We start from the raw sequence: 23621 nt of genomic DNA, 5'->3' as shown, positions 1-23621 counted from the left end.
GTTAGGATTTTACTTGTTTGCTTGTTTTGATACTAGCATTTTTGTTGTCCTTATCTCCTATTCAGTTTCAGTTGGAATATACGCAGACACACACGTATGTGTATATATTTTTAAAGACATTTAGGGGTCAGTGTTTTGGCACAGTGGTTAAGCTGTGGTGTACAGTGCTGGCATCCCATATTGGAGCACCAGTTCAAGTCCTAGCTGCTTTGCTAATGATCCAGCTCCCTACTAATGCACCAGTCCATGTGCTTGGGCTCCTCCCACCTGCGTGAGAGACCAGGATAGAGTTCCAGGCTCCTAGCTTTTTCCAGCCATTTAGCAAATGAACCAGTGAATGGAATGTCTTTCTGTGTGTCTCTCCCCTTTTCTCTCTCTGTCACTCTGCTTTTCAAATAAATAAGTATTTATTAACCTGCCATGCCATATCACCTGCCCACGTATATATCATTTTTATAATCAAAAGTAAATTTAATTTTTTCCTCGACAGTTAATTATAATTACCTACAAATTACTGTTCATAAATAAGAGCATGAGAAACCAATCCATCATTAATATATAACATTGTTTTGTTTTTGAAAAGCAAATCACAGTATATTTATTCACATGATAGAGTGCTATGCAGCCATTCAAGATTTTATGTTAGAAGAATATTAAATAGTGAAGGAAAATATTCACAAAATATTCTAAGTAAAATAGGATACCAAATGTGAATTTTCCAGTGCATATCTGGGGGATAACATTCTTCAAACTATATTTTTAGGTAAAAAAAAAGTGGGCTTAGTCAAAAACCAAGGCACCCAGGCCAAAGCATTCAAATTACTGGAATTATAAATAATATCCAATCAGAAATTATGTTAGAAAACTAAAAGGCAACCAAGGGATGATTATAAATGATGGGAAGTAAAACACAGCCTTGGTTTCACCATGTGTGTTTGCTGAGTGTGTATGTTCATCATCCTGTATGTGAAGAATCAAGATTCACAGTTTTCTGTGACTACTAAATGGTCACATGCATCCATACTTTATATTCATGGGACGTGTAGGCATGTGTTATATTTATGACATACTTTTTGTCTAGGAATGATACAACTTCATAGAGTTACCTAAAGTTTAAATGGCCTGGGAGCATTGTTTATCAAATATGTATGGTGTTATGTGTTTGACAGAATTGAATTCCATAGTTATTAAACTGGGAAGTGATCTACCAATTCTTACAAACTTTCTCCTTCCTTCCTTCCTTCCTTCCTTCCTCCCTCCCTCCCTCCCTCCCTCCCTCCCTCCCTCCCTCCCTCCCTCCCTCCCTTCCTTCCTTCCTTCCTTCCTTCCTTAAGGTTTTATTTATTTATTTTGAGAGAGAGAGTTACAGACAGAAATGTCTTCCATCTACTGGCTGCAACGGAGTGAACTGGGTCAATCTGAAGCCAGGAGCCAGGAGTTTCTTTTGGGTCTCCCATGTGGGTGCAGGGGTCCAAGCACTTGGGCCATCTTCTGTTTTCCCAGGCCGTAGCAGAGAGCTGGATCAGAAGAAGAGCAGCTGGGACACAAACCAGCACCCATGTGGGATGCTGGCACTGCAGATGGAGGCTTAGTCCCTTATGCTAGTGTCAGCCCACTTTCCACTATCTTTAAATACAGAAGCAATATCCTGGTATGTCTGTTCAGTTAGTTTAGAAATCACATTACCTGAGGTTAACTTAAGTCTCTGAGGTTTTAGTTCACATAATTGCAAGTAAATGTCAGTAGTAATTTGCTATGACTTTTTCCTGTTTAAATGCTATTAAAATTTTCATAGGAATTTCAAGAAAATAACTGTTTAAAAGTACATATTTTTAATGCCTGTAAGAAATTACTAGTTTTAAGCCAATCACTTGATATTGAGCAAGGAAAGTCTCGTCAATTCATGTAGTCCTGTTGATATTATATAATTTTTATTAAAGGCCTTGCAGTTCAGTATGTTATTTTTTCTATTTTTAACCATCATAACCATTTTTAAGTGCACAATCAATAGTGCATTCACATTTTGAGTAGCTCTACAGAGTTCTTATCTTGCAAAACTGAAACTGTACCCGTTAAACAGCTCCCCTCCACTTTCCCCTGGTAGCTACCATTCTACAATTTTTCTGTTGGCTTTTTATTTTCCTTTTAAAGAAGTGGTATGACTTTTAAGTAGCAATAACAACAAAATAGCCCAAATGCAAATAATGATTGTCATTCTGGGGGAAGACTAAATTTGACCATGAAACTCAAGAGTACATTGTATTTACAAAAGCCTGAATTATCAAAAAAAAAATAAATAAAATCCCAAAACCCTACACCCACAACAGCTGATTTAAATAGCCCACTAAATCAATTTCCAGATTTTTGTCAACCAAAATACTTGTTTCATGAAGTCACTGAAAATTAAGTTATAAAATTGTTACCAGCTTTAGAGAGGCGTATCTTCTGCATTACTTTCATAGCATTATCATTCAGCTGAATTTAGAAAGGGCTTCTTCCTTGGAATGAGTCCCTCTATATAAAAAGCTTCTTTGATGAGAAAATTTCTAGTGTTTTTTCAGGCCAAAAAAAAAAAAAATAGTATTTGCACTGATGCAAAAAGTAACACAGGTGATTATGAAACTTTTAATTGGGATAACATAGGTAATTGTCTAGCAATAATAAAACTTGAGTGTTAAAAGGAATGATGGTTTAATGATAGCAGAAATACATTGGAAAAATTGATATTCCAAACAAAATATTCCACTATTTCTTTTATACAAAGCTCCCCTTTATTAAGCATGAGTGAAAATATTTCACTATTTTTATTTAAAATTTCAACAGAAACAATCTAGTGACTGTAATAAAAGCCAAGACAACTGGCCTGTGGTTGCCAGTTCATTAGATGAATTAGGTAACCTCAAAAGGTCATGCCAGGTATACATGAAATGTTTTAATGATCATCTACTGAGACCAGTTTCCCACAAAACACTTTTGAAAGTAAAACTTAAACTAATTTTAGATTTGATTTGACAAGCCCTTAAAGAGAATTAAACATTTTACATATTAATGTGCCCCTGAATGTATATATGTCACTTTGGAGATTACCTCTTAGATATTAAAATTTATGTGTTGGTAAATTAGAAGAGATGTAACAAATATAGGGACACAGAGGCAAAATCGCACAATGTTTAGGATTATGTACTGGAGCCAGCTGTTCTAGGTTCAAATCCCAATACTGACATGTTCCTTATGTGTGACCTTAGGCAGGTTACAAAACTTTGGATTTCACTTTTCTCAGCTGTGAAATGGAATTACTAGTGCTGTACCTATATTGGAGGGTTTCTGTGAAGGTTGAGTTCCTATTTTTGAAGCACTGGGAATATGAGTTGGCACATAATTTTTGTAATATAAACTGCTTTTTATTGCTGCTATGGATGGTATGGTTGGTAATATTTTAAGGTAAAAGTATATTTTATATGGTTCAAGGTTTTGGGCCAAGCATCTGCACACATACTCTTCCCTAGCTTCCCATCTAAACAGACTAGTGCATGCTGTTGTTTTGTGTCTGTTGAATGGGGAAAAGAGGGAAGAGTGATGGAAAGGAGATTTTGGATTTCAAACACCAGGGTAGAGTTGCTGTTGGCTGAATCCATGCTTTTCTGGCCATACTGCCTTTGGCATATCTTGGGTGGCTTCTAACTATTCCTGGTCTAAGTAGAGCCAGCCCTGCTGTATCCGGGAATCCAGGAAATAGTTTTACAGGTTCCCAATCCAGGGCAAGTGAAAGGCAATTTAAGTTAATGTGAGTCAGTAAAATTTGGCATGAGGTTTAGTCTGGAGATGTGCTGTGTAACCTTATTGAGCATTTTCTAGATTTCTATGTTTAGGTGTTCTTAAAGCATTAAAAGTGGCTGTGTAATCTGAGATACTTCTTTTGTTTGGAATTGGCTTTTTAAAATTGTTTCCATGTTGTTTTTTTTTAACGATGAAATTGAGAAGAAAAGAGTAAGTCTGTGGCTTTTAGATTTCCATTTTAAAGTAATTTTTAAAAAATGGTTAGGAATTGGGGCAGGCACAGTGGCATAGCAAGTTAAGCCTCTGCTTGGATGCCTGTATCTCATATGAGAGTGCTGGTTGGAGTTCCTGTGCTGTGCTTCCAGTCCTGCTCCCTGCTAATATGTCTGGTAACAGTAATTAATGGCTCAAGTACTTGACCATGTTGAATATCCAAATGGAGTTTCTGACTCCTGGCTTCAGCCTGACCCAACCCTGGCTGTTAACGGCATTTGAGAAGTGAACCAGTGGATGGAAGAGTGCTTTTTTTTCTTTCACATACCCTCACTTTCATTGTCATTGTTACTCTCACTCTGGCTGTCATATAAATAAGTAAATATTTTTAAAATGGTTAGAAATAGAAGAAATAAAGTGAAACAAAAAATTAATAAAATTTGTTATGTGGTTATATATATTTGTAAAATTTCAGTTTACAAATTTTTATTTTTTTGTGAACCTTAAAATTAGTGAAAGGTCATTAATTAAGGAATTCTGTATTATACACACTGTGGCTTTGTTTTTGTAGTATGCTTTTAAAATAATTTTGTGAAAATTTCTGTACACAAGGGGACTTCAAAAAGTTCATGGTAAATGGAATTAAAAGATAAAAATTTAAAGCATAACTTTATCAACATACCAACTATTTAGTTCATACTCAATGGACTGAGGGGTCCTGGGAATTCAGCCATCTCAAAATTAAGTCTCTTTGACATTATTAATTGAAGAAAAATGGGCACTCTTTAGAGACTTTGTAGATTAGCAAACAAAAAGGAGGCCAAATCAGGACAGTAAGATAGGTGCCTAATGAAAGCCTTGCAAACTTGCCCTTGGCTGATGGGAGGATGAGCAGGAACGTTGTTGTGCTGGAGGAAGATTGGTGAAGCTTTCCCCAGGTGTTTTTCTGCTAAACCTTTGGCTCACTTTGTCTTAACACTCTTCTAATGAGATGTTATCATTCTCTGGTCCTCTAGAAAGTCAACAAGCAAAATGCCTTGCACATCCCAAAAAGCTGTCCCATGACCCTATGCTCTTTACTGTTGTGCTTTGGCATTGCCTGTATCGCTTCCACCCCTTGGAAGCCATTGCTTTGATTGTGGAAGATTTGGATCCCACTTGTTTAAAATTTTCATTGAAATCTCTGTTCTTTGTGTGCACCTGATCTGGGTGCAACAGTTTTTGTCACCCGTCGAGAAAGTTTGCTTCATTTTAGCTTTTCATTCAGGATTCTGTTAGCTGAATCAGTTGAGATATCTATGATGTTGGCTATTGTTTTTATTGTTAATTGTATGTCCTGTTCAGTGAGGGCAGGAATGAGGTTAATTTTTTTCCTGAAAAATTGACATGGTTGGTCTGCACTACAGGCTTCATTTTCATCCTTTTGTCCCCCTTCTCAAAACAAATTATCCACTTGTAAACTGCTGATTTCTTTGGGGCATTGTCCTCATAAATTTTTGTAAAGCATCAGTGGTTTTACCATTCTTCCCCCCAAGCTTGACCTTAAATTAGTTTTTTTTCTTTTAAAGTCTTACTTTTATTTATTTGAAAAGCATAATTAGAGGGAGAGACCGAAAGAGATCTTCCATCCACTGGTTCACTCCTTAAATGGCTGCAGTGACTAGAGCCGGGCCAGGCCGACGCCAGGGACCAGGAGCTTCTTTCAGGAGTCCTACGTGGATGCTGGGGCCCGAGTCCTGCTGCTCTCCCAGGCGCATTAGCAGGGAGCTGAATTGGAAGTAAAGCAGCTAGGACTCAAACCTGTGCCCATTTGGGATCCTGGATTCACAGGCGGTGGCTTTGCCTACTACACTACAAAGCTGACCCCTAAATTTTGTGTTTACTAATGTTACAGTTTTAGCAGAATCCATGCTGCTTTGATGAGGATCCGTTGTATGTTCATTTTTACTTTTTTTAATTAATTAATTTATTTAAAAGGTAGAGTTACAGAGAGAGAGGGAAAGAGAGAGAGATCCCACATATTTACTCACTCCACAAATGACTGCAATGACCCCGGCTGAACCAGGCCAAAGCCAGGAGCCTGGAACTCCATCTGGGTCTTTCAAGTGGGTGGCAGGGGCTTAAGCACTTGGGCCATCTTTGGCTGCTTTCCCAGCGACATTAGCAGAGAGCTGGTTTGGAGGTGGAACTGTCAAGAACCAAAGTGGAAGCCGGCGCCGTGGCTCAATAGGCTAATCCTCCACCTTGCGGCGCCGGCACACCGGGTTCTAGTCCCGGTTGGGGCGCCGGATTCTGTCCCGGTTGCCCCTCTTCCAGGCCAGCTCTCTGCTATGGCCAGGGAGTGCAGTGGAGGATGGCCCAGGTGCTTGGGCCCTGCACCCCATGGGAGACCAGGAAAAGCACCTGGCTTCTGGCTCCTGCCAGGATCAGCGCGGTGCGCCGGCTGCAGCGGCGGCCATTGGAGGGTGAACCAACGGCAAAAGGAAGACCTTTCTCTCTCTGTCTCTCTCTCTCACTGTCCACTCTGCCTGTCAAAAAAAAAAAAAAAAAAAAAAAAAGAACCAAAGTGGCGCTCATGTTTTTACTTTTAATATCAAATAAAACACATAAAATTGAATTATTGTGACCAACAGAATGTGGTTTAATGTAGTATTACAAATGCACAAATCATGGTGAGGGTCATTGAGGCCTGATGTGTTAGGTGTGAGCTGGAACATTGGACCACTGGCTAAAGTTTATAGCATCAGTGATTTCTAAAGATAGTGGTGTATTTCATTTTGTAAAACACATGAAAACCACTTTTAAAATATATATTATTTTTTCACATTTTCCTTATGCAATTTCTTTCTTATTACTCATTAATCAAGATGGTGCCTTAAAGCAGTTTTATAAGGATCTTTGCATATTGATTACATTATATTTTTATAATTATATTTTTATAACTTTATATTTTATATTATATTGATTATATTATATTTTTAGCTTTTTCTGTCTTAATAGTAATATATAGATTAGATACAAGGGCCCATGTTGTGGCACAGCAGGTTAAGCTGCCACCTGTATCCCATATGAGTGCTAGTTGGAGTTCCGGCTCCTCCACTTCCCATCCAGCTCCCTGCTAATGCAACTGGGAATACAGCAGAAAATGGTCTATATGTTTGAGTCCCTGCCACCCACATAGGAGCCCTGAATGGATCTAGGAGCTTCTTCTGGGTCTCTCACATGGGTGCAAGCGCTTGGGCCATTTTCTGCTGCTTTCCTAGCACATTAGCTGGAAGGTAGATCAGAAGTAGAACAGCTGGGACTTTAACCGGTACCTATATAGAATGCTGACATCAGAATCAGCATAATGCCAGCACCAAATCTTTTCCTTAAAAAAAATGTCTTAAAATATTATGGAATCATTTCCATTTAATAAGTATACCAGTATCTGCTTTTTCTAGGTTTTCAATATTTTTTATTCTGGAATTAATCTTGGTGTGGGGTTGAGGTATTATTTTAATGTGATTAAGAGAGCTTATTCCAGTTTCTAAAGATGAGTTTCCTCTTTAAATTGCCTTGTCTGTGTTTGACTTTTTAAAATTTGATACTAGTGCATAGTAACATTCCAAATTTGAAGTGTCATCCTTCTTAAAAAAAATCTTAATTTGGGGCTGGTGCCGTGGCTCACTTGGTTAGTCCTCCGTCTGCGGATCCGGCATCCCATATGGGTGCCAGGTTCTAGTCCCGGTTGCTCCTTCCAGTCCAGCTCTCTGCTGTGGCCCAGGAGGGCAATGGAGGATGTCCCAGGTGCTTGGGCCCTGCACCCACATGGGAGACCAGGAGGAAGCACCTGACTCCTGGCTTTGGATCTGCATAGCGCTGGCCATTTGTGGAGTGAACCAGTGGAAGGAAGACCTTTCTCTCCGTCTCTCTCTCTCTCACTGTCTCACTGTCTATAACTCTACCTGTCAGATTAAAAAACAAAAAAAATCTTAATTTATTGACTGTAGGGGGTACTTCTATTTTTAATTGACTTTGCAGTGGCCATCCAAAGACATTTAAAATTCTTTTTAAAATTAAAAAGTCAGTGATATCATGTTGTAATTTGTGTTAATGTTATGACTTACTGCCATTCAGCTGACAACTAGCTCTGAATTCAGTATTGGTGTATACATCTGTGTTAATTGCTTTTTATGTGCAGGTCTGCAAGGAGCTGTCGTGGTTTTCTTTTTTTTTTTTTTTTTTTTTTTTTGACAGGCAGAGTGGACAGTGAGAGAGAGAGACAGAGAGAGAAAGGTCTTCCTTTGCCGTTGGTTCACCCTCCAATGGCCGCCGCTGCAGCCGGCGCACCGTGCTGATCCGATGGCAGGAGCCAGGATCCAGGTGCTTTTCCTGGTCTCCCATGGGGTGCAGGGCCCAAGCACCTGGGCCATCCTCCACTGCACTCCCTGGCCATAGCAGAGAGCTGGCCTGGAAGAGGGGCAACCGGGACAGAATCCGGCGCCCCGACCGGGACTAGAACCCTGTGTGCCGGCGCCGCAAGGTGGAGGATTAGCCTATTGAGCCACGGCGCCGGCTGGTTTTCATTTTTTTTAAAATTAGTCTTGTGAGAATAAACTGTGTTTATTTAACTAGTAAGTATCTGATAATGAGTTTTGGCTTGCCCTTTTAAGACCAGTTGCTATAATTCATGGCATTTTGATAATTGTGGTATGGAACACTATCTAAATTTAGTAGATAGGGAAGTAAAAATTAAAGTGTCAAGAGGAAGAAAGGGTAGATTACTTATTCACTATTAATTATTACTTATTCACTATTAATTATTAATACTATTTATCTTTTTCCTCATTGAATTTATTGACTTTTGTGTTAAATATATTGAAACCTGGAAAATATTTAAATAGAGAGTATATCACTTTTCACTTTATTTGTTTCTAAAGTATGTTATATATTTTTGTGACAGAATATCAATCAGTGTAATGACAAAATGGTTAATGTTTTTACAAAGTTAACTTGTATGTGAGGGTGACTGAGGAAAGAAGATGTATTTGAAGATATGTTAATTACCAGGAAACCTGTTTAAAGTCAGAAACTTTTATTTTCAGTACCTTTCTGATCACAATTTTAAATGTTAGTATAATTGATATTAATTAAAGGCTTATTCAACAAACCCCAATTTTTTTTTCTTTTTTTTTCTTTTTTTCTTTTTTTTTTTTTTTTTTTTTGACAGGCAGAGTGGACAGTGAGAAAGAGAGACAGAGAGAAAGGTCTTCCTTTGCCATTGGTTCACCCTCCAATGGCCGCCGCGGCTGGCGCGCTGCGGCCGGCGCACCGCGCTGATCCGATGGCAGGAGCCAGGAGCCAGGTGCTTTTCCTGGTCTCCCATGGGGTGCAGGGCCCAAGCACTTGGGCCATCCTCCACTGCACTCCCTGGCCACAGCAGAGAGCTGGCCTGGAAGAGGGGCAACCGGGACAGAATCCGGCGCCCCGACCGGGACTAGAACCCGGTGTGCCGGCGCCGCTAGGCGGAGGATTAGCCTAGTGAGCCGCGGCGCCGGCCACAAACCCCAATTTTTAAGAGGAAGTTCTCGGAAATTCTCAACATATAGAAAGTAGAGTAATGAACCCAATGAACCTATCACTGATGAATAAATAGTATGTGACCAATTTTATTTTCTCTGTTTATTTTCTTTACTTCAGATTCTTTTGAAAGCAACTCTATCATATAATTTCCTCAAATATTTCAGTATTATCTCAAAAAGTAGAACTCTTTTAAAAAAATCACAGTGTGATAAGAACACTTGAAGAGTTAACAGTATTTTCCCAATATCAGATGGTCAGTGTTCTCATTTTCCCAGTTGTCATTCCTAAGTATACATGTGGATATTTATAGTTTTCTAAGACTGTTTGAATCATGATCCAAATAAGGCTTATACCTTGGGATTGGTTTTTAAATTTCTTAAATCCATTTAAATCTGGAAGTCTCTCTTCTATGTTTCTTTATTTCTTACAATTTTCTGTGAGAAATTGGATCATTTTTGTTACATAAAACTTTTTGAAGGAAGACTTTATTATAGAAAAATAAACATGGCTCAGTCTCTGTTTCACAAATTTGTCCATTGTTTGGTATGAGTGTGCCATATTCCAATATTTGACTTTTGCTTAGTACTTTCGTGATTAGTGTCCTGTTTTTTAAAACCAGAATTCGTACTTTACCATCATTTTAATCATTCACATTTATTGAATCATGGCTTTGATATTTATTTTAACATAACTATTTAAGGTAAACTTTTTGTCTGTGTGCTATTATTAGGAAATACTGCCATAATATTCATGTCTCTTCTAGTTTTATTATTTATTTACTTTTTAAATATTTATTTATTTAATTTGAAATGCAGAGTTACAAAGAAGGAGAGATAGAGGGAGACAGAGAGAGAGAGAGAAATAGGGAGGGAGGGAGGGAGAGAGAGAGATCCTTCCGTTCAGTGGTTCACTTCCCAAACTGCCACAACAGCCTGAACTGGACTGGTCTGAAGCTGGGAGCCAGGAGCTTCTTCTAGGTCTCCCCCATGGGTGTAGGGGCCCGAGCATTTGCGCTATGTGCTGCTGCCTTCCCAGGTGCATTAGCAAGGAGCTGGATTGGAAGTGGAGCAGCTAGCACTCAAACTGGAGCCTACATGGGATGCAGGCACTCCAGGTGGCAGCTTAACCAGCTACACCACAGTGCTGGCCCCCACGCCTTGTCTTATTCCCTTCATTCAGCTTCTATGTTGAAATCTAATTAGTTGGACCAAGGGGAACCAATTTGAAACTTGCCGTGGCTCACTAGGCTAATCCTCCGCCTTGCGGCGCCAGCACACCGGGTTCTAGTCCCAGTCGGGGCGCTGGATTCTGTCCCGGTTGCCCCTTTTCCAGGCCAGCTCTCTGCTGTGGCCAGGGAGTGCAGTGGAGGATGGCCCAAGTGCTTGGGCCCTGCACCTGCATGGGAGACCAGGAGAAGTACCTGACTCCTGCCATCGGATCAGCGCGGTGCCCCGGCCGCAGTGCACCAGCCGCGGTGGCCATTGGAGGGTGAACCAACGGCAAAGGAAGACCTTTCTCTCTGTCTCTCTCTCTCACTGTCCACTCTGCCTGTCAAAAAAAAAAAGAAACTTTATATACCTTACTCACATATCTCCAGAAACAAGGTACATTCTGTACGAAATGTGGTTTTACTAGCACACTGCCTGTGAGGTGTGTTACCAATCTGAGATCCTGCTCCAGCTAGCTCAGCATTTTTATCTTTTGGGTTAGATTCCATTGCATGTGACATATCATTTTCCAGAGGAAGGATTAAAAACAGGACCTTGCTTCAGGATTATCATTGAAATATTTAATTTATTGTTGGTAAATGGAGTTAAGTGTGTCTGAAAAGTTTTTCTTCCTGTTGAATAGTTTTTAGTTTACAGGGAAAGTTAAATTTGAAGATGACAAAATGAAGAAAATAGTGATTTTTAGAAGAAAGTTTCTAAAAATTTGTAAGGAACGCAATTTGGTTTATTAATTTGAAAATACAAGCTTTTGGGGAATATAACTTACTGATTTACTTTGTTTAGATTACTGTGTTTAACTTTTATATATATATATATATGTATATGGATCATCCTCATTTACATATCAAAATATATTAGTGTAAATTCTTACAGAGATCTCCTGTTAACTTTTCAAGGAACTGTCATCCTCATTTTACAAACTAGGAAGCTGAGGGATGCCCAGAGAAATCATGTGACTCTCCTATTGACATGCATCCAGTCAGAAGGAGACACAGGGAACCATGTGGAAAATTTGCCTTAAACCATGGGAAAAGGGTATTGGATTTGAAATCAGACATTCTGGACCTTCTAGGTAAAGTTTATGAGCTTGGCTAGTTTATTAACAATCACCAAGCTTCAGTCATTCTCAATTTATATTGGCATAATTTCTATAGGATATTCTTGATAATTAAATTGGATAATGTATAAGAGAAAATAGTGTAATTTTCTGAAGTTTACAAAGTAAGATCTTTTGCAAGTTTATATTAATGTAATTATCCATGTTAATGATATGATTTTTAATAAAGACTTGAAATATGAATTGTAAAAAGTTTTCATAAAAGCCTAATAATGAAACAATAACTAGGAGACATTCCCATCTGTGTTAGAACTAACCCAATTTCATTTCTGTGCCATTGGCTTTTCTATAATTATGAAATTAAATGTATGTTTTATCCATTCAGTGAACTTCCATAGATTATAGGGGAACAAAAATGAGTAATTTCATTTCATTGAAGGAATTAGTCATGTGAAAGATAAGAAATGTAAGATAACAATTTTAGCAGAGCTAAAGAGAAATGCTGAAATAGAAGATGAAAGAGTGCCAAGAGAGTATGGGGAGAAAGTAGTTATGTGATAGTATATAGAGAACAAGGGCCATACTCCTAATGTTATCTAAACATGTGGACATATGAGGCAGTTGGGTAATGAGTTGTTAAGGGTAGCTCCATTGAGACCACCTATGATTAGTGAGTTATATACGAGATAAAAGGGAGTGGCTCTGCTGCTAAAAGGAGAATGTATTGTACAGGGAAAGAGAAGCTACTGTTTTGAGGACAGGATCACAGGCAAATACTTTATGGCAATAATTTTTACAAGGACAGAAGAAAGTATAAATCTCTACTTTTAGCTAGCCAAATTCAGTTTCTTTCCTATTCATCCATCCCTGCTGGCTTCCAGGTTTATTTGTCTTAGACTTTTCATCATCATTTAACTCAGGTTAGCCCTCTAGGATTCTGACTGCAGTATGTCTCCCTTTGGTTGTATATTATTAATTGTGCTGGTGCTGTGTCACCAAGCAATAAAAAGTAGTCCATAAATAAACACATTTTTAAAAAAGGTTTATTTTTTTGAAAGGCAGAGTTAAAGAAAGAGAGAGAGAGAGAGAGAGAAATCTTCCATCCACTGGTTTCCTCCCCAAATGGCCCTAATGGCTGGAGCTGGGCTGATCCAAAGCTAGGAGCCAGGAACTTCCTCCAGGTCTCCCACGTGGATGCTGGGCAGGCATTTGGACCATCTGCTGCTTTCTCAGGTGCATCAGCAGGGAGTTGGATCAGAAGTGGAGTAGCCAGGACTCATACCATCATCCATATAGAATGCTGGCACTGCAGGTGGCACCACAGCATCGGCCCCTAAAACCTTTTTTTTCTACATACAGTAGGGCCAATATTTATTATTATTATTATTTATTTATTTTTGACAGGCAGAGTGGACAGTGAGAGAGAGAGACAGAGAGAAAGGTCTTCCTTTGCCGTTGGTTCACTCTCCAATGGCCACCGCGGCCGGCGCACCGCGCTGATCCAATGGCAGGAGCCAGGTACTTCTCCTGGTCTCCCATGGGGTGCAGGGCCCAAGCACTTGGGCCATCCTCCACTGCACTCCCGGGCCATAGCAGAGAGCTGGCCTGGAAGAGGGGCAGCCGGGACAGAATCCAGCGCCCCGACCGGGACTAGAACCCGGTGTGCTGGCGCTGCAAGGCGTAGGATTAACCTAGTGAGCCGTGGCGCCGGCTGTAGGGCCAATATTATTCACATGTAGTTAGGGAATTATGTGGTTGAAGTGAGTTGAATCACCTAGAGGTTTTAGTTCCTCAGCCTTGGGCTTGAGAAATGCTATCACTTCCAGTGGTTGTTCCACCTCTTAAAAAGCAAGAAATCAAAAGAAATCTCTGTGGTGAATAGCTTGACTGCTTATGAATCTGGACCGAAGGTAAAACAGAGGTGGTAAACACCCTCCTCAAGGTCAGGAAGGCTGACATGGGGAGATGTTGTACTTCTTTGAGTTTCCTTGGATTTCTACTTTTAGATGAATCCTGTGTATTTTTCTGTGACCAAGATATTAGTTATATTTCTTGTCATTCAGCTACTTCTTGTGAGTATGTAGCTTAGTACTAACTAGAATTTCTTTCTTTACATAATCTTTACATTTGTGTTTATATTTGGAAATATAATCAAATAATAACAGATACCTTTAGGTAAGGATCCTTTACCTTTGGATAAGTTAGGAAAGGTTTTGTAACTACATGTAGTCTCTAAATAAAAGTGGCCTACTTATTTATAGGCTCTAGAAGATAGGAGAAATAACTTTTGTGAGTAGGATATATTGATGTGTTAGACCGTGAGCAAGTTCTCTAGACCATTGTCCTGAAATGGCTTTTTTTTTTCCCCAAGAAGGTTTTGGGTGACAAACACTGTAATTTGCCTATCAGATGTATTTTGTACCCTTTTTGCTTGTGAGTAGGCTAGGGTATCATATGAGAGGTTTTGCATCTTGTTTTGCCCTGCACCTACTGGGGTCAGGTAGATTCAACTTCCTGGACAGGGAGAGGCCGCAGTGCCCTGAAGGACTGCCTCTTAAGAGTACTGTTATTTCCGTGGACCCGGCCAGAAAGGGGAACTCCTTACCTTTCCGAGAGTGAGACCCAGCACCCTTCTCCCATTCCCCACAGGCTTTCATGCCCGCTGTGGCTGAGCTGATCCTGAAGAAGCTGGGGGGAGAAGTGGAGGAGTATCAACAGCCACAGAAGGACCTGAGTAAATCTGAGTCAGGGAGGCAGAAGCTTGAAGCCCAACTAACAGGAAACAGTATTGTGAAGGAGGAACTGGCACTGCTGGATGGGTTCAACATGGTCTATTTTTTTAAAACTCTTGGATAAGTGTCTTTTTTTTTTTTTTTGAAGATTTATTTATAAACTTGAAAGTCAGAGTTACACAGAGAGAGAAGGAGAGGCAGAGAGAGAGAGGTCTTCTATCCACTGGTTCACTCCCTAATTGGCTGCAACGGCCGGAGCTGCGCCAATCTGGAGCCAGGAGCGTCTTCCAGGTCTCCCACACAGGTTCAGGGGCCCAAGGACTTGGGCCATCCTCTACTGCTTTCCTAGGCCACAGCAGAGAGCAGGATAGGAGGAAGTGGAGCAGCTGGGTCTTGAACTGGCACCCATATGGGATGCTGGCACTGCAGGTGTCAGCTTTACCCATTTTGCCACAGCCCCAGGCGCCCAACACAGTCTTTAAACTGCTGGTTCTGGTACTGGTTAAGCAGGAACTCGGGGAGGCTCAGGCCACAGTGGGGTAGAGGCTGGACTATATCCCAGCTGAAATTAAGTTATATGAATCCCAGCTCCAGGATCTTGAACGGCAGGCAGAACAACAAAGGGAGACTCTTGCTCAGCTGCAGCAGGTGTTCCAGTGGGTCCAGGCAGCCAAGACAGGGGCTTCTGGGAAGGCCTGACATCATGGCGGGAGTCGGGGTGGGATAGGGCAGCTCTAGGGCCTATACTATAGTGGTTAATAAAACGTAAAAGCTCCTGAAAAAAAAGTTTTTGGTGACAAACACTGCTATTTGCTTATCAGATGCATTTTATACCCTTACTCCTTATTATAAGTATTTGCCTTTGTGGGGGAAGGGCTACAGTGTGCAGCCTAAGAGATTGGCCTTTGTGGACTACTTGCAATATAATCTGATTGTATATTTGTTAGGGAATATTTCCACCTTCTGTTACTTTTTTGGTTTTCCTCTTCCTCTCTGGAAAGTGAACATAGTGCTTGGAATTTCTAGCTAATATATGTGTTGATAAAAAGATGAAATAAATCCGCGTCCATTGTTGGCTGAGGAGAAAGAATGAAGGAGCCTGGGAAGGGATGTCATGGTGGAGCTGCCCTGAACTGCGTACCTTTGCACTGCTCTTTCCAGGAAGAAAATAGCAACTCTTTCTAAAACAGCTGTAAAAGGAGTTTCTGCTGTGTGCAGCTGAGTATAATCCTAATGTAAAACTGATTTGTTTGAAAGAGGGAGAAGAAGAGGAATGGGGGTGGGCAGAGAAAGAAGCTATCTTCCATCTACTGCTTACTCCCCAAATGTACACAATAGCTGGGACTGGGCCAGGCCAAAGCCAGGAGTCCAGAACTCTGTCTCCCATGTGGTGGCAGAGACTCAAGTACTTGAGCCTGCTGCCCAGGATATACGTTAGCAAGAAGCTGGATCAAAAGCAGAGCCAGGGGGCTGGCACTGTGGCTCACTTGGCTAATCCTCCGCCTGCGGCACCGGCACCCCGGGTTCTAGTCCCAGTTGGGGCGCTGTGTACTAGTCCCGGTTGCTCCTCTTCCAGTCCAGCTCTCTGCTGTGGCCCAGGAGGGCAACGGAGAATGGCCCAAGTGCTTGGGTCCCTGCACCTGCATGGGAGAATGAGAGGAAGTACCTGGCGCCTGGCTTCGGATCGATGCAGCACCAGCCATAGTGGCCATTAGGGGAATGAACCAACAGAAGTAAGACCTTTCTCTCTGTCTCTCTCTCACTGTCTGTAACTCTCTCTCTCTCTCTCTCTCTCTCTCTCTCTCACTGTTTAACTCTGCCTGGCCAAAAAAAAAAAAAAAAAAAAAGCAGAGCCAGGACCAAACCCAGGGACACTGATATGGGATGAAAGCATCCCAAGTGGCATCTTTTCTTCTTCTTTCTTTTTTTTAAAGATTTATTTATTTTTTTGAAAGTCTGAGTTACAGAGAGGCAGAGGCAGTGAGAGAGAGGTCTTCCACCTGCTGTTTTACATCTCAAATGGCCACAATGGCCAGAGCAGAGCTGATCCGAAGCCAGCAGCCAGTAGCTTCTTCTGGGTCTCCCCCGTGGGTACAGGGGCCCAAGTGCTTGGGCCATCCTCTTCTGCTTTCCCAGGTCATAGCGGAGAGCTGGATCAGAAATGGAACAGCCAGGACTTGAACTGGCATCCATATGGAAAGCCAGCACTGCAGGTGGCAGCTTTATCTGCTACACCACAGTCCAGTCTCCTAAGTGGCATCTTAACTGCTGCATCAAATGCCCACCCCCTAATTTTGCTCTGTAAGAAACATTTTATTATATTGTTTTTCACCAGAGCTTTTGCTATTAAAATATCCTCAGATCTATAAATACATACATATATGTGTATATATATATATAAATTAAAGTACTTGACTAGCTGGAATGAAGAAGTTATGAGAAGCAAAGGCATAATTTAAATGTAATTTGAACTTAATATGTCATCAAGAGTCAAGGAAAGTTGAACATTTAGTTCAGTGATTAAGATGCTGCTTGGGATGCCCACATAGCATGTGTGATTGCCTGCCAGTGTTTGATTTCTGACTCAGCTCTCCATTCCAGCTTCCTGCTAAGGCACACATTAGGAGGCAGTAGGTGCTTGCTTCTCTGACACCTTTCAGGAGACTCAGATTGGGTTCTAGGCTCCCGGCTGTGATCTGTATTGCAGTTGTTTAGAGAGTGAACCAGCAGATGGAAAAATCTCTCCATCTCTTCCTTTGTCTCTCTGCCTTTTGAGTGATTCAGGATCGCTGTTCCTCTGAACACTAACTTGAAGAAAACCTTGGATCCAGAGACAGATATTCCTTCAGTTTGTTTTCTGTTTGTTATTTACAGCTTTAATGCTTCTTGCAGCCTTACTTTTTCTTAAAATTAAGATGAAAGACATTGTGGTGCATTAGGTTAACAGCCTTCTGCAATACCAGCATCCATGTAGTTGCCAGTTAGAGTCCCAGGTGCTCTACTTAGAATCCTGCTCCCTACTAATGCACCTGGGAAAGCAGCAAAAGCTGGCCCAAGTGCTTCGGCCCCTGACATCCATGTGGGAGACCCGGATGGTGTTCCAGGCTCCTGACTTTGACCTGGCCCAGACCCAACCATTGTGGCCATTTGAAGAATGAACCAGCTGATGGAAGATCCCTTTCTCTCTGTGTCACTTTGCCTGTCAAATACATTTTTTTTTGATGAAAGAAATTAATACGGATGGCGTATTGCATGTATACAAAAAGTCTGTGTCCTTAGAGATGTTAGCCTGCTTCTACTCTCTAATACCCAGGAGGAATGGAGACTCTGTTGTGTTTATTGGTCATATGTTGCAGATGCCCAGGAATTGCTTTATTGGCTTTGTCTAATACTGTGTCATTTCAACAGTGGTGGTGGGAGTGTTTAGGGCTTCCTGTGGGCGCTTTTGGATGGGCCATCTGTGTTTCTTAAACCTGAGAGGATGTGTAGGGGATTCTCTGGAACAGTGTTTCTGGATTCACCTGTTTCAGAATTACCTGGAGCTCTTAATAAAAATACAGATTCTTGTTCTTTCAAAACTTATTGAATTAGCACATCTAGGGGTTGGATTTGGGAATCTCTGTTCTTAACAAGCAATGCAAAGTGAGTCAAGGATACAAATGTGTGAGATGTATTGTTTTTGATCCTTCCTAGATTCTGTTTTCTCCTATTCTAGTTCCCCAAGTTGTGTGTACTAAAGTGCTGCATTAGGCCGTTCCTTTTGATGAGTACCTCCTTGTTTGTAGGGGTTTGTTGTCCACAGTGGTTTATTTTAGCTTCATGACTAGTGGTTCTTTACATGAAAATAGATGGACTTTATATGAATGTTTAATGTTTGAGGCAATTACTTTTCTTGAGATAATGGGTATTATTCTTGAATTGAGACAATCTGTTTTTCTGTAAACAGCTAGGAAACTTATTCCCTTAATGATGCTTATCTGTTTTGCAAGATTCACTTTCAGGTTTTCCGGCAATTGTTACCATCTTAATTTTATTGAGAAAATATTTTTCCCCCCTTTAACTTTTAGTTACTTCCTCCTTTCTTAAATTTTTACAAATGGAATTTTTTTTTTAAATTAAAAAACGCATGTCATTCTTAAAATAACTTGGTTCTACTTTGAAAAGTTTTGAAAAATATAGTGTCACCTCTATACTCTATCTTTGGCTTTAAACATGTACTATCAGTAGCCATGAAGCATCTTTTCTTGTCATTTGATAGAAAACTTTTACTCCCAAGTAAACTACATGAACACATCTTCATATGGACCTGAACTTGTACATATGTAAAATAGAACACACACATTTTAACTATTCCTACTTTTTGAGTCAGTTCTGCAGCAGTGCCAATTGTAGTTTAACTGGTAGGTGTTTTTGAGGGCTCCTGGTTGAGCATGTGTTTTGCATTCCTTCTCACTACTCTCTTTGTTTATTGAGCTGTTTTAGTCATCATAAAATGCTTTACTCAAGCAAATGCCCATAAAGGATTTGCCTTAGGGGCAATTACTTCCTCATGAGTAAGGTGGAGTAAGAGTATTAAGGAAGTGAAGTAAACAGAGTACAGCTCATCTCCTTTTATGGAAAGTAATTTTGCAGGAAGAATCACTTTGTACACCACCCACTGAGAGTGAGGCATTTCAGAAGATGCCCCTTGTGGAATGTTCAGATAGGTGTGTTTTATTCTTTTGATGAATGCAAGGAGCCCTAAAAGACTTGGCATTCTTGTTACCCTTGGTGGTATGTGGATTATTTTTTTTGTCATGGGCGAATAGAATGGTTGATTGAGACAAGTAGCTATCCTAGCAACTGTGAACCAGGCCCACGTCAGTCTGGAACATTCTGTCCCTGGTTCTGGAACTTCACAGGCTATGGGAACGTCTGACTGTCTTAGGTTACACAGCATGTAATTCCTATGCATGCATATTCAGTTTTATTATACATACTTTGGGTAGATACTTGTACTTACATCAAAATAAGTAGCATATAAGTGATGTGGTCATTCTAGAGATTGACCATTAGTTAAAATTTGTTCCATTAAGGTTTTGGTCATTGTATGATCTTTTCTAATTAGATGCACAATATCCAGGATATTGAATAGTATCTTGTAGCATCCTTTTAAAAGCATCTATTTATAGACATACAAAGATACCTCAGAAAGTTTATACAATTAAAAGATGTTCATTTTGGTTTGGAAAACTTTTTAAATCCATGCATAGTATTTTCATAATACACATTTTTCCACGAGGTTTTTGGAGACTGCTTATGTATATGTCTTTGTCTAAAAATCAAAGGTTAGTCATATAAGTATTGTAAAATGTGGCCGGCGCCGCGGCTCACTAGGCTAATCCTCCGCCTTGCGGTGCCGGCACACCAGGTTCTAGTCCCGGTTGGGGCGCCGGATTCTGTCCAGGTTGCTCCTCTTCCAGTCCAGCTCTCTGCTGTGGCCTGGGAAGGCAGTGGATGATGGCCCAAATCCTTGGGCCCTGCACCCGCATGGGAGACCAGGAGGAAGCACCTGGCTCCTGGCTTCGGATCGACACAGTGTGCCCGGTCATAGCGGCCATTTGTGGGGTGAACCAATGGAAGAAAGACCTTTTTCTCTGTCTTTTTCTCTCACTGTCTAACTCTGGCTGTCAAAAAAAAAAAAAAAAATTCAAATGATTATTTTTGGCTGCCTTTTTTTTTTTTTTTTTAATTTATTTATCTGAAAGGCAGAGTTAGAGAGAGGAAGAGACCGAGAGAGAGATATTGAGAGAAAGATCTTCCATCAGCTGGGTCACTCTAAATGGCTGCAATGGCCAGAGCTGGGCCAATCTGGAGCCAGAAGCCAGGAGCTTCTTCTGGGTCTCCTGCATGGGTGCAGGGGGGCCCAAGGACTCGAGCCATATTCCATTTCTTTCCTAGGCACAATAAAGGGGAACCAGATCAGAAGTGGAGCAGCCGGAACTGAACCCAGGACCCTATGAGATGCTGGCACCTCAGGCAGAGGCTTTACCCACTACACCACAATGCTGGCCCCATCGACTACCATTTTTTATAAATAGCAATATTGTAGTAATTCAATAATTTTATTTGAGTTCCACCAACAAGAAGGTATGAATGGACTCTTCATGTACCTTTCTGTTCGGTGAATGATTCTTTTTATACAATTATATGAAGGTGAATTTATGGTATAATATTAAATGATTATCTAATATTTTTTAAGTCCTGATTTAACTACCCAAAGACTCTTTATATTCCATCTCTGTTAAAGTACCATGTCATATTCGTAATGGGAATTTTTATGTGGTAGTGTATACCTTTTTTGTGTTTAGTATCAGAAGTCCTCTGCATATTGATTTAGGGATGTGGTCACTTTTTCGCCATGGAAACAATGCTTTCATCATCCATTTTTTGGAAACAAAGCCAGAAAGTGATTTTGACTGCTGAGAGAATTGATTTAGCTGGCAGTCTAATATTTGTGCTTGAAACAAGAAGCTTAGCCTTTTACCACGTTCTTGAGGAATTCAGGTGTTGGATCTAATGATTTCTGTACAGTGTTCTTAAACTCTGACATCGATTATCCTTTACTGATATTTTAGAGTTAATATTATCATATTACAGAACCTTTTACTATTTCCAGTTCACATTTATATCTTGGAATGATTTCCTGTTCTTTGGACTGAGAACAAATTGAATAATCTCTTTGGAATGTACCTTTAGTATTTGGTAACTTGCGGACTATATCACTCACATATTCCACACCTTTGGAAGTTTCAGTAACAACTAAGGTTTATAACCTTTACAACTGGGAAGTGTCAACTGTGTTTTAGGTTTTCTAACATAGGTAATGTCAGTGTTCATTTTTTTTTTAAACTTACCTTATTGAAATGAAAGCTTTCCTGTACCAGAATCAGGAAAATAAAGGAATTTAATTTTATAAGGTAGAAATCTTTAACTGACACTTAAAATATTCCCCTTTTATTCATTTTAATGAACAAATCATAATTGTATGCAGTTAAAGGGTATGCAATGTTTTGAAATTTTTAACTTATTTTTTTTTATTTGAAATCATAGAGACAGAAACCCAGACAGACAGACAATGAGACAGAAGGAGCGCCATCCACTGGTTCAATCCCCAAATGTCTGCAGCAGCCAGAGCTAGGCCAGGCCAAAGCCAGGACTCTGGAATTCAATATGAATCTCCCATGTGGGTAGCAGGAATCCAGGTACTTGTGCCATCAGCAGCTGCTTTTCAAGGTATGCATTAGCAGGAAGCTAGAATCACAGATTGAGCTGGACTCAAACCCCGAACTCTGATATGCGACATGTCTTAACTGCTACACCAAATGCCTACCCTGCGATATTTTGAAATATGTCAACAGTGTGGGCATCTATCATAATCACATCTATCATATCCATCACCTTGCTGACTTATTTTTTGTAGCAGAACATTTGAAGTTTACCCTCTCATCCATTTTGTTTTTTTTTTTTCCATTTTGAAATATACAATAAATTATTGACTGTAGCCAACCCTTCTGTTTATATTCATCTTTAGAGCCTTGAATATTAACTCCCAATTCCTTCCCTCTCCTCCTGAAAGTCTTTTAAAAATAATTTATAGGGGTGGATATTGTTACAAAGCAGTGTGGGATACCTGCATCCCCTATTGGAGTTTTGGCTACTGCACTCTTCAGATCCAGCTTCCTTCTTGTGTGCCTGGGAGGCAGTGCATGATGGCTCAAGTACTTGGGTCCCTGCCACCTAAGTAGGAGACTGCGATCACATTCCTATCATTTGGCTTTAATTCGGCCCACTGTGGGCATTTGATGAGTGAACCAGCAGATGGAAGATGTCTCTCTCTCAGTAGCTCTTTTAAATACGTAAATAATTTTTTAAGTAAGATATAATTATCAATATTGATGTACGTTTTTTTCTTTAAAGTCCCGAACTAATTCCAGAAGAGCTATTCAGTTTTATGAATTGCCTTTTCTCATAAGTTAAGGGATAAAAAGAGGACCTGTAAGTTTGGCTCAGTTAATATCCTCATTAAATAGCATGATGAAAATTAAATGGAGCTCAGTCATTTTTTAAAAAATCAAGATTTAGAATTGTTATTATTTGTCCATCCAGCCTAGAATTACTGATCTGTTCATTAAGTAGTAAAAGCGAACAATTTCCTTTTAACCAACTCTGGGAAGTTTTAAAAAATTCTCTTAAGTGTTAAGTTGGAATTAAGTAAATATATTACATACGTTGTAGGTAAAGACAAGAATGATTATTCTGTTGCAGGTATTAGAACTCTTATGAGAGGTCATTTTTGTGAGGATCAGCACAAGCTGAAGACTGGAGGAAAGCTTTATTGTTCCAGTTTGAGCAGCATAGTGGAGCAAGCTGAATTATTTGGAAGCTGCCATGGCCAGGAGACTGATGCCCAGAGAATGTCTGGACTTGATAGCTTGCCACATGTACACTTGACCTAAGGAAGGAAACCCACTGACTGTTCATTGCCAATTTTTGGTTTCATTTGACTCCATCTTAAAAATGAGAGCATAGATAGATAACAGCCTACACATTCAGTTAATTCCCTCCACATAAGATTTAGCTAAAATTATTTCTCTTATACTAATGTACTACTTCTGTAAGTTTTCACTGATGCTAGTAAATGAAAGGCTAATTAGCATTTGGGTCTTCTGATTTCAGATTAAATGATTAATGCCAGGCAGTTGTGACACTTTGAAGCTTATACCACATGAGTGAGTTATGATTTAAGAATTTCTTAAGACTATACTTGGGTATACATTTCTTTTTTTTTGAAGGCTTCCTTATGTATGGTTTTTTGTCATCTGCATTATTTTATCTCACAGGAAGGCATTGTAAATGGATTTCATTGAATTAACACTTTTCTTTAATGTGTTTGTGTCCTGGAGGTATTGTTTAGCATTATGAGAGTATATTTTCACAATAATGTATTCACTGTCAGCAACATCCTTCTTAGTTTTTAAACTTGCAAATATAATTGTTTTTCAATCC

General features: G+C 40.0%; 1 protein-coding gene across 19 annotated transcripts in view; it reads left to right on the top strand.

The window, feature by feature from the left end:
- The window catches only part of PDLIM5 (PDZ and LIM domain 5), a 220801-nt gene that overhangs the window by 23332 nt on the left and 173848 nt on the right, over window positions 1–23621 (top strand). Inside the window, exon 3 of one of the 19 annotated variants that reach the window (XM_070047850.1) lies at window positions 20514–20702. The exons of the other annotated variants lie outside the window; for them this stretch is intronic. The gene's annotated coding sequence lies outside the window, so the exon portion shown is untranslated. The remainder of the gene's footprint in view (window positions 1–20513; window positions 20703–23621) is intronic. 19 annotated transcript variants of the gene reach the window in all.

The sequence above is a fragment of the Oryctolagus cuniculus genome, chromosome 8 (assembly GCF_964237555.1).
Source record: "Oryctolagus cuniculus chromosome 8, mOryCun1.1, whole genome shotgun sequence".
NCBI lineage: Eukaryota > Metazoa > Chordata > Mammalia > Lagomorpha > Leporidae > Oryctolagus > Oryctolagus cuniculus.
Note: the sequence above shows the minus strand (reverse complement) of the source record. Positions and strands in the feature narration are given on the sequence as shown.